The following is a 9,637-nucleotide window of genomic DNA, read 5'->3' on the forward strand; positions in this document are numbered from 1 at the left end:
TCCTGGCTCTTACTAGGTATGTGGCCATGGGCAGGTTATTTATCTTTCCCATGTTTCAATGTCCTTATCTTCAAAATAGGGATAATAATAGCACCTTTCTCCTAGGCTGTTGTGAGAATTAGACCAGCACGCTCATCATAGGTATTAGTTATGTGAGTACTATTACTGTCGAAGGTAAGGTAGGAGTATAGTTTCCTCTTATACTCTCAGCTTCACAGTGCCAGAGTCATTGACACCTGCTCTCAACTGCCTCGCTGTGCCCTCAACGCTCAGCCCTGGTGCCTCTGCCAGGGCTCTCTGCATGAAGAGTCGCCTTCCCCTTACATCAGGGCTGGCTTTGTGTTGTCTCTGAAACTTCTTGGACTCACAACCAACTTAGACCTTGCCAGCGTGTTCTTTGGTCCTGCTTCTTACGTGGAACTGCCAGTATCAGTGTGCCACTGAGCCTCAGTCTGTTCCATGATTTGTTTATTTTTAAATTTTATTTTATTTTATTTTTAGAGACTGGGTCTCACTCTGTGGCCCAGGCTGGAGTGCAGTGGCATGATCATGGCTCACTGCAGCCTCAAACTCCTGATCTCAAGTGATCTGTCTGCCACAGCCTCGTGAGGAGCTAGGACCACAGGCACTCACCACCATGCCTGGCTAATTTTCTCTCTCTTTTTTATTTTTGTAGAAATGGGAGTCTGTGTTGCCCAGGCTGGTCTCAAATTCCTGGCCTCAAGTAATACTCCTGCCTCAGCATCCCAAGGCACTGGGATAACAGGCTTGAGCCACAGCGTGCCTGGCCTATTTAAAACCTTTTCTTTCAAGAAAACAGAAGTATCTTAGGGGATTTAGAACCATACTACTATGGTCCTGCTCCAGAAAATCTACTATCTCTTGATGTATTTTTTCATCTAACTCAGTTTTGTTGTGCATTGTTTAGGTCAGAGTTGTTTAAGCTCAGCACTATTGATATTTTGGGCCAGATAATTCCATGTGGTGGGGACTCTCTTGAGCTGTTGAGAATGTTCAGCAGCAGCCCTGGCCCTCCCCCCACTAGATGCCAGTAGCACCCACTCCTCTGGTTGTGGCAAAATATCTCTAGACATTGCCAGTGTCCTCTGGGGTAAGGTTGTCAGATTTAGCAAATAAATTTGATATCAAAATTAGCAAATATATTTGATATCAAAATATATTTTATCTGGCAGCCTTCCTCTGTGGGCAAAAATCACTCCAGGTTGGGAACCACAGGTTTAAATACCCTACACGTTCACATTCATTTACTCACATGATAACTGCGTCAGGTAGTTACTAGCAACCCATTCTAAAGATGAGGAAACTGAGTCTTGAAGAAGGAAAGTGGCTTGCCCACAATCACCCAGGTCGATGGCTCATTTCAGTGCTCTTTCCATTTTATTACAGTGGCCCAACAGAGCTCAGCCTCTTGCAATATCTTCCTTGTTTATGAACATTCAGGAGGCTCCATTCCAACCCTTCTGGGCTGATGCTCTGATAATTGGGACATCGATTGTGTGAAGGGCCAAACTAGACATTGTCCTACAAACCTCTCCACCTCACACAGCTCTGAAAACGTTTCTTGGAGAGGAGGCAAAGGGAGAGGAAGGGAAAGGAACAGCAGGGGGTGCAGGGTCCCCGCCTCCCACAGCTCCGCAGCCAAAGCCTGGAGAGACAAAAGGCAGTGCGGCGCAGGGGTGATTATTTCCCTTGCTCTATCACCCAGCTCAATGGGGCATTCTGGATGCCTGCCCTCCGATGCTCAGGGGCCTTATTAACAGACCTCAGCTGTTGCCCAAAGCCCTTACCTCACCCAAGAGGGCTCTATTTGCATGATAATGCCCTCTTTGGGGGAATTATTGCTTAATTAAAGAACAGCAATCACTTTTATTAGCATGTCTCCTTGCTCCCTGGTACTTTGCATGGATTCAAATGAGCTCCTCGTTAGGTATTGGCACTTGGACAAATCGAGGGCCTCTGGCTGGGAAGGGAGGCTCCCAGGGCAGGCAGCCCCAGCCGGGACCTCAATGGCGGGGAGGCCCAGCCCTGCCAAGAACACAACCCGGGCTTTGTGAAGGGAATGGCAGACAGGGCCTGGGCCAGCACCCTTTGAGGCCCACAACAGGGCACACAGGGGAGGGCCAGGCCCTGGAGGGTGGTGTTTGCAGGCGCCGGCCAAGGGCTTTCTCTTTGCCTCTGTCCGCTTGAGCTACACCCCCCTTTCAGCTCTTTTGCCATTGGCATTTAGCTGTGTTACACCATCCTCCTCCTCCCGTAAGAATGTTTGGAGCCTTTCTCTATCAGTCCCCGCTACACCCATGCGCACCTGGCTCAATCTCAGTGCCCCTCAGACTCTTCACTCCCAGTTTTGGCGTGCAGTTTTCTCTTCTAACTGGTAGTGTAGGAGGATAGCACATAAAACAAACAAGCAAACAAGAAAACACACCTGTCTTCATCCAGAGATGGTATCTCTCTCCCAGGGCAAGATCACCCTGCTCTTTAGCTTCTCTCCCCTGAGATCTCGAAAGAATCCAGGAACAACTCCACCCACAGACCCCTGAGCTGCATTTCCAGAAACAGGGGCCACTGTGGATTCTCACCACCACAACTCACCCTCCCCCAATCATTAATAAAACCTAGGTTATTTTGTGGGCCACCGAACTACTGCTTTCAGCACATGGAGTCCGACGCCGACCTAATTATACTTTGATATTTCTCTTGATCTCTGTTAGACTAGAGCAACTGGCTCCCCTCCGGGAAGAATCTTCTTCCTCTGCCTGGATGTCAGTGTACCTAAAATCACCTGACTTTTGTTCTCCTTCCTACCTCTGTCTCTCTCTCTTTCTCTCTGTCTCTCTATCTATCTCTTACACACACACACACACACACACACACACACACACACTCCACGGAGAAGGTAAAAATGTCTCTAGGTTTGTATTCAGGAGATCTGGTTTCCAGTCTAAGCTTAGCATCCAGGGAAGAAGTATCTTTCTCAACTCTTTTCTGGAGTTTTCAGGAAGAGAGTGAGAATAGCTCCGGGCTGCCACCCCAGAGAGACCCAAAGCAGCCCTGACTCAATCCAGGACCTTCCTCCACAGCCCCAGCAGGTGCACATTCAGTCTCTCAGGCAGCTCCAGCTCCAGCTCCCTCACCTCCAACCTCCCCCGCAACCCCAGTGAGCCAGCCTGGGGCTCCCCTATCTTTAGAGTCTCCGCTTTCCCTGTGTGAGAGGAGAATTCCACCAGAAGAGGAGGGAGCTGGGAGCTATGTCAAGGGCTCAAGCTGGAGAGCCGTGGAGGGGAGTGGAAGTGGGAGCCGGTGGTGGCGTCTGGGGAGAAAGGAACTCACTCCCCTCAGCATCATCCTGCAGAGAGAGTAACAACAAATCAGAGGTAAATCCACTTCCTGGCAGGAAGCTGAGCCTGAAACCAGATGAAGCCACAGTGGTTCAAAGGCAGAGTGACACTCAAACAAGAGAGCAGCCCTTAATCCCCCATAGAAAGATGAGAATGGCGCACTCAGGCCCAGGAGGGAGACCGTGCGGCTTTGTGTAAGCAGGATTGAAAACACAGCCCTATTGAAAGGCTGGGACTTTGAGACACAGACCCTGAGGGGCAGTTGCCAAGTTGAAGGCAGCCCAAGGCTGCCAGCTTTCACCTCTTTAGTTCTGGGCTTGGCAGTAATGAGGTGAAGGGCCGGGACTTTTAACTGGCTAGGTCAAAAAGGTTTCCTTATTAGACAAACAGTGTGGGCTGGGGGTGGGGGGTGTATTGGTGTCTAAGCTTAGAACTGATAGCTTCCAGAAAAAGAGGCAGAGCCAGAGGTCTGTCTCCTCACACACCTGCCTCTCCTGCCGAGCCAGCCCCTGGCTCTTCACCTCTGTCCCAGCCTGCTCCTGCCCATCCGCACCAGGCTTGAGGAGGTGTCAAGAGGGCCAGAAGAGGGCCCAGCGAGCTATGGAGTGACACAGAGGGGGCTGGGGAGGAAACTGCCCTGAGGCTGCTTCTTTTTTTTTTGAGACAGAGTCTCATTCTGTTGCCCGGCTGGAGTGCAGTGGCATGATCTTGGTTCACAGCAACCTCTGCCTCCCGGGTTCAAGTGATTCTCCTGCCTTAGCCTCCTGAGTAGCTGGGACTACAGGCACGCGCCACCACGCCCAGCTAATTTTTGTGTTTTTAGTAGAGACAGGGTTTCCCCATGTTAGCCAGGATGGTCTCGAACTCCTGAACTTGTGATCCGCCCACCTCGGGCTTCCAAAGTGCTGGGATTACAGGCGTGAGTCACCGTGCCCAGCCGAGGCTGCTTCTTGACCTATAGGTCAGCGCTCGTGATAAGGCAAACTTGGGGAGAACAGCCCTGTCCAGTGGGTAGACAGCCTGCAGCAGTGAGCGCCCCCTTTCCTGGGTGGCGGCAGAACAGCTCCGTGCGCAGCTGCTGTCCCCAGCACTGCCCTGGCATCAAAGGCCCACACCCTGCTTGTGTCTCTAAAGCTGTTTGTCAACCAGTGCTCTACAAAGACCTCAAGTTTAGAAGCTGGTGCCTGGGGGACCAAAAGACAGGGTGTGGGGGGTGGAGCGGAAGAGGATTCCCAAGCTGAGTGAAAGGATTTCCTATCCCCTCACTCACACATCTCAACCAGAGCAGCTTCTTTTTATTGACTTGCCATATCTTCCATGTAAGATTTCATCCAAGGAGACAATTACAGAACCCAGAGAGCTGAAAAAGCACTGTCCTACAAGGTGAGAAGGTGCTCTGGAGGGGAGGCCCATACTTCTCTAGTTTCATAACAATATCTTTGCACAGTTAGCATCCAAATATAACTCATTAAAGAAGTGCTTCTTAAACACCTTATTCACATGGCCACTAGTTCCACAGAGTATTGGTGGCTTGCAAAGAGATGCATGCACTAAAACAGCAGTAAGTCCAAATAAGAATGAATAACCAGGATCACAGACAATATACATGAAATGAAATCAAGACTAGGGAAGAGAAACACACATACACGGGGGATAAAGTCCTGCATATTTGCTGTTATTGGACTCCAGATTGGCTTCTGAGCTTCCCTGAAGGCAAATCTGGAGAGGAAGAGAGAGAGGAAAAAAAGGAGACAGACAGACAGACAGATGTCTGGAATCTAATTCTCTTTACCGGAATGAAGGAAATATACCAGCGTGTCAGGCTAAGCAAAATTTTTTCCAGCTGTAAGTTTTAGAAGAAATTTCTCACAATGAAATTCGTATAGGCAGTGCTGAGTAACAGGATTGGCAATGTCTTTAGTTGACACCCTACAGTAATAAGACTCCGTTGATGAGGGTACAAGATAAAATGGCCCAAAAGAATGGTCTTGTATCACTTTACTTTGATCTAAGCATAACCCATCCATTTTAGTTTGGGTTCCCCTAGAAGCAGACCTTGAGAAAGGGATCCAAATACAAGTCATTTGTTTGATCCCAGTAAACACTGGTAGGAGAGTGGGCAAGTGAGACAGGAAAGGAAAAAAGGCCCCCAAAAAGGTGTGTTACCAAGCTAGTTCCTACTAAGGGAATTAAAGCTCATCCCCACTGAGGAATTCTGGGAGTGTTGAACAGCCTCTGAATCATCCTACCTGAGGCGGGGAGGGAGCTGGGGCATATATACCAACTCCCATCAATCACTGGTTGAGGGCTGCTTTAGGAGCATGAATTCCCCGGTGTGTCTGGTTTACCACATATGTGGGCAAAGCAGGCTGCAGCAGGCAAAGAAAGGCCTCAGGCAAGTGATATAGAAGCTGGCAGTCGGAATGTCAGCCAGCATGCCCCGAAATGGTACAGGCCAAGGAGGTGCCGACAGGATGCTGACAGCATCACATCAGCTTGGGGACCCATGGTGACACCCTAGCAGGAGCAGCCCCAGGACACAGAGGTTGCAGCGAGCCAAGATCGCGCCACCACACTCCAGCCTGGGCGACAGAGTGACACTCCATCTAAAAAAAAAAAAGAAAAAGAATGACATTCTGGTTTAGAGTTTTTATAATACATTTATAATTTAAAAATTTGGAAAATGTTTACAACGACATTTCTGCCAGGAAATACTTCCTGTGGACTTTGATTTTCATGGCAGTATCAAAATACGTGTTTTATATGTACATCAGCAACTAGGGATCTATACTCTTCATATGTGGTCCACTTCCTGGCCCCTTTGTCAAGGCCAATGAGAGGTGAGGAAAAAACCTCAATCTGGCCGGGTGCAGTGGCTCATGCCTGTAATCCCACACTTTGGGAGGCCGAGGCGGGCAGATCACTTGAGGTTAGGAGTTCGAGATCAGCCTAGCCAACATGAAGAAACCCCGTCTCTACTAAAAATAGAAAAATTAGCCGGGCGTGGTGGCGCATGCCTGTAATCCCAGAGGCTGAGGCAGGAGAATCACTTGAACCTGGGAGGCAGAGGTTGCGGTGAGCCGAGATTGCACCATTGTACTCCAGCCTGGGCAACAAGAGCAAAACTCTGTCTCAAAAAAAAGAAAAACAAACAAAAAAATCCCCTCAATCTTCTATTGGTTTAGACAGATTCGTTCACAACCACAGATAGTAAATCAATGATCAATAATGGAGTGGCTGAGCTTGAAAACTCCAATTGCTCCCCATGTAAAAATATCGACCTGGGGAAAAAAATGGGTTAAAAGAAAGTGTGCGCAATTTTATTAAATACAAATTACTTCACTTTATTCCTGTAACAGAAAGAATATTCCATATCATTAAATGCTGCCCCTAAAAGATGAGTAAGAAGAAAGCTAAAAAGAAGTTGGAGGGTCTTCCTCCAGTTAGAGTAGAGTTTCTGAGCGTTGGACAGTTATCGAGGCGCTGAACCTTGCACTGGCTGTTGTCCGGTTTCTCTCCAAAACCTGGTTGACACCACCGGTATTTGAAAAAGTTGGGGTAAGGGGCATTCTGGTCACTGATACTATGAACCTAACCCAAGTACGAAGCCTAAGGTATTCTGCTTTAATGGGAAGGGTATGAGCCTTATAACCTCCACCTTCTGGCTGTGTGGCCTTAGCAAAATCATTTAACCTTTCTGTTCTGTCATTTGTTAAAAGAAGATAGTAACAACTTCCTTACTGGCTGTTAGGAGAGTTAGAGATAATGCATGCAAAATGCTGGCCCTGTTTCTGATACGTAGTAAAGGCACAGTAAAAGAAACTATGATTATCTAGTGAGACCCATCTCTACAAAAAATAAAAATAAAAAAATAGCTGGTCATGGTGGGGCATGCCTGTAGTCAGTCACAGCTACTCGAGAGGCTGAGGTAGGAGGATCGCTTGAGCCCAGGAGTTCAAGGCTGCAGAGAGCTATGGTCACACCACTGCACTCCAGCCTGGGAGACAAAGTGAGATCCTGTCAAAAAAAAAAAAAGGAAGAAGAAGAAACTGATTTTCATCACCAAATGAGGAGTTCTTTAAATGGAGATGGGCTACATCTTCTGTTTGACATGACATAGGAGTATAATTAGGGGACCTTGGGTTCAGATATCTAATCATGCTCAAAAAGACTTAAAGTTATAAATCAATCTAGCAATTCAAGAGTACATTTACAATTAACTTTCCTCAAAGAGACATCAGAGCATTGCTCCAAGCTAGATATTCTAAGAGAACATTTTTGAGATCTTTCTATGGCTGTGTATGGTCGTTGACTGGCAACATTCCCCTCTGAACATCAAGGCCCAAGTAATTTGGATCATTCTTTATGGCCAAGCTTTTCAAATAAAGTTTCTATATCCTGAGGGAAACATCCAATATGCCACAGGGGTGTGTGAAGCCACAGGATAAAAATGGCTCTTAAGAAAGAGGATCCTTTTGGTTAAAGACCTTTAGGGAAAACTTTAAGTAATTTAACAAGTAATTTATTAGAAGTATATTATAGATTATAAAAATATTTTAAGATAAAATGTGAGAATTTGAAGGAATTTCATGCTCATGGCCAGCGACATCCGGCGTGAGTCTCAGGCTCTTGGGGCTGTGCAGAAGGTTCTCATTATTGGAGGGCAATTGATCCCGGAAAATGGCCACTTAAAGTGAATCCACTAAAAACGGGAACCAAATATTTCATAGTAAATAATAGCGAGAAAAGTGTCTATTAGAATTTTATATTGCAAATTAAACCCCCAAAAATATGTAAAGCAAGCTGCTTACGGCAAAGAACCCCACCCTTCCTCAAATGACTTAGATTAAGACTTTACCAATGACAAGGCCAGTCACAGACCCTCCAGAGTCCCTTGCTCTGCCTCATAAATGATTAATTAAGCTGCTTGTCTCCATGGATCAATTGGGACAAAATGCTTGTAATGAAACTTCATTGAAGAGTTTCTTTTTCAAGGCCCCTGGACTTTGGGCACCCTCAGCCTGAGCCAGCAGACAGCCCTTCCTGACAAGAGGCAGGCCTCTGGGTCAAACAGCCCCTGCCTCACTGCCTGACCCTGCTGCCCCATCACCCACCCCCTTCCCCACACCTGCTTCTTTCTAGCCTTGTTTACTCTTCCCTAGAAAGGAAAAAAATCCCTGTCTGCCTTATTCTTAAGATGCTTTCAGAAGGATGGTCAGGGCCTTCTCCCTATTGCAATAGTCCCTTCCCCTCCCCCAGCCTTGCAATAATTCTCTTTGGATAAAAGTCTACTCTTACCAAGTCTGGATTTGTTTTTTATTCGACAAGAGTAATTTATCATATAAAGAGTAGTTTTATATATAACTTGTATGTCGACTCTATTATATATAGTTATATATTTATTGTGTATTTGTTATATGTCTACTCTTTCAAATAGTAGTTATATATTTATATACTATGTTACATATTTTTAATATATAAGCAATTTTTTTTGAGAGATGATCTCCCTCTGTTGCCCAGGCTGGAGGGTAGTGGCAATCATAGCTTGCTGCAGCCTCTAATTCCTGGGCTCAATTGATCCTCCTGCTTCAGCCCTCTAAGTAGCTGGAACTACATGTGTGTGCCACCACGCCCAACTAATTTTTCTAATTTTTTGTAAAGACAGAGTCTCACTATGTTGCCTAGGTTGGTCTTGAACTCCTGGCCTCAAGCAGTCCTCTTGTCTCGGCCTCCCAAAATGCTGGGATTACAGGTGTGAGCCACCACGCCCAGCCTAAAGCTACTCTTTATGTGGTAAATTATATGTGTGTGTATAAATTCATTCAAGTTTCATGATAACCATATAATAAAGTCCATATTCTTGTTTCAGCTGTAATTTACAAATAAGAAAGCAGTCTCAAGAAACACTTGCCCAATAGGTGAAGTAGGGATCTGAAACCAGATCTTCTGTCTTTAAATCCTGGCTTACTCTTGCTACACAATCACTGATTTTTTTTTTTTTTTTTTTTGAGACAGAGTCTTGCTCTGTTGCCCAGGCTGGGGTGCAATGATGCGATCTTGGCTCACTGCAACCTCTGCCTCCTGGGTTCAAGCGATTCTCCCTGCCTCAGCCTCCCGAGTAGCTGGGATTACCGGCACCTGCCACCACACCTGGCTAATTTTTTTTTGTATTTTGGTAGAGACAGGGTTTCACCATGTTGGCCAGGCTGGTCTCAAACTTCTGACCTCAGATGATCCACCCGCCTCCGCCTCCCAAAGTGCTGGGATTACAGATGTGA

Source organism: Pan troglodytes, chromosome 9, assembly GCF_028858775.2.
Source record: "Pan troglodytes isolate AG18354 chromosome 9, NHGRI_mPanTro3-v2.0_pri, whole genome shotgun sequence".
In the NCBI taxonomy this organism is placed as follows: Eukaryota; Metazoa; Chordata; class Mammalia; order Primates; family Hominidae; genus Pan; species Pan troglodytes.